The following is a 2786-nucleotide window of genomic DNA, read 5'->3' on the forward strand; positions in this document are numbered from 1 at the left end:
TACAAGTAAAAAAAGGAACTATCAATAAATCCAATCGATATTGAGACAAATTTGAATCGAGTGGATATAGTGGTGGATTATGTCTTTGCATATAATGTTGCATCTAGCATTATGCAAGAAAGTGAGGATCTTGAACCTCAATCTGTTGGAGAATGTCGACAAAGACTTGATTGGCCAAAATGGCAAGAAGCAATCCAATCAGAGTTGAATTTACTTGCAAAACGTGAAGTTTTTGGGCCTGTAGTCCAAACACCTAATGGTGTTAAGCCTGTTGACTATAAATGGGTCTTTGTACGCAAGAGAAATGAGAAAAACGAGGTACAAATATATAAGGCACGCCTTGTTGCACAAGGATTTTCACAAAGGCCTGGTGTCGATTATGAAGAGACATATTCACCCGTTATGGATGCTATAACATTCCGTTATCTCATTAGTTTTGCTGTCAATGAAAAGCTTGACATGCATTTAATAGATGTGGTTACCGCCTACCTTTATGGCTCACTTGATAATGAGATATACATGATAATTCCCGAGGGATTCAAAATGCCTAACGCAAATAATTCAAAATCCCGGGAAATATTTTCAATCAAATTGCAAAGATCTTTGTACGGTCTAAAGCAATCAGGACGAATGTGGTATAATCATCTTAGTGAGTATTTATTAAAGGAAGGCTATATAAATGATGCCATTTGCCCATGTGTTTTTATAAAGAAAACAACATCGGAATTTGTTGTACTTGCCGTATATGTTGATGACATAATCCTTATTGGAACTCCTATAGAACTCCAAAAGGCAATTGATTTTTTAAAGAAGGAATTCGAGATGAAAGATCTCGGAAAGACAAAATTATGTCTTGGTTTGCAAATTGAACATTTGGCAAACGAAATTTTTGTTCATCAATCTACCTACATAGAAAAGGTATTAAAACGGTTTTACATGGATGGAGCCCATCCATTAAGTACTCCGATGGTTGTTCGATCACTTGATGTGAACAAGGATCGTTTCCGATCCCAAGAAAAGAATGAAGAGCTACTTGGTCCTGAAGTACCATATCTTAGTGCAATTGGTGCACTAATGTATCTTGCCAATACTACAAGGCCTGACATAACTTTTTCAGTTAATGTCTTAGCAAGATATAGCTCTGCTCCCACAAGGAGACATTGGAATGGAATCAAACACATATTGCGGTATCTAAAAGGGACTACCGATATGGGCTTATTTTATGGCAACAATTGCAGTCCCGATCTTGTTGGTTATGCTGATGCTGGTTATTTATCTGACCCACACAAGGCTCGGTTTCAAACAGGTTATGTATTTACCTATGGAGATCGACTAAGAAATCAATTGTGGCTACTTCATCTAATCATGCTGAGATAATTGCTATTCATGAAGCAAGTCGAGAGTGTGTGTGGTTGAGGTCTATAATACATCTTATTCGAGGCAAATGTGGTTTGAAATGTGACAAAGTACCCACAATTTTGTATGAAGATAATGCAGCATGCATAGCTCAATTGAAGGGAGGATTCATAAAAGGAGATAGGACAAAGCACATTTCACCAAAGTTATTTTTCACACATGATCTTCAAAAGAATGGTGATATTAATGTGCAACAGATTCGTTCAAGTGATAATATGGCTGATTTGTTCACAAAATCTCTACCAACGTCAACCTTCAAGAAGCTAGTGTACAAGATGGGGATGTGAAGGCTCAAGGATGTGAATTGATGCTCTCATCAGGGGGAGTTAATGCGCGTTGCACTCTTTTACCCTTACAAGGTTTTGTCCCACTGGGTTTTCCTTGCAAGGTTTTTAACGAGGCAACCAATAGGCGCATTTCTAAACATGTGTACTCTTTTTCCTTTTCTAGAATTTTTTCCCATTGGGTTTTCTTTTAGTTAAGGTATTAACGAGGCACATTATCTGTTGAATAGACATTCAGGGGGAGTGTTATAAATAGAATTCTATTTATGGTGAATGTCCATATTTAGAGAGATTCTAGGGTTTATTACTTGGTGGCTAAGTCAACCTCTCCCTATAAATAGAGGGTTCTATTCCATTGTAATTCATCCCAAAATTCAATAAGAATTCCTTCTCTCTCTTTCTCTGCAATATTGTTCTTCTACTTTTATTGTTTTATAACAAAAACTAAGTTTTCAACACTACTTTACTAAGTATTTTAATATGACAGTGTCTAATTTTTTGGTCAAAGATGGCGTTTTAAGTTAATTTTTCGTGATAAGAAAATAGAATTGGACAATTGGAATTCATCCTCTATGGAAAAATGACACTGTATAGCCGCTGTAAAAATAATAATCGAAAAAGTGTATAAAATTTGTATAATTTTTGTATATAACATACAATTTTTTTCCATATATAGATGTAAATACAGCAGCTATAGAAGATGTAAATAATTTTTGGTGCGGCTAAAAGTAATAATACCCCGTTTAAATGTGGGGTCAAAACTTATTTTCGTATACTTTTTTTTTATTCCTTTTTCCTTGTCAACTAAAAAGTGAAGTTGATCTCGACAAATAATGTCATTTTCATTTAAAGTTGAATTTTAGTGTCTTCAATTATTAATCAATCTAAGTAAATATCATGGAGATATTTTCCGTCCTTTTTTTTATGTGACATCGAATGACATAAATTCTAAAATGTTAATTTGACTTAAATGTCTAATAACACTAAAGTTAGCTTTCACTGATTACGTATACGCCGAACAGGCATGCATCAGCAATATATATATATATATATATATATATATATATATATATATATATATATATT

Source organism: Nicotiana attenuata, chromosome 8 (assembly GCF_001879085.1).
Source record: "Nicotiana attenuata strain UT chromosome 8, NIATTr2, whole genome shotgun sequence".
In the NCBI taxonomy this organism is placed as follows: Eukaryota; Viridiplantae; Streptophyta; class Magnoliopsida; order Solanales; family Solanaceae; genus Nicotiana; species Nicotiana attenuata.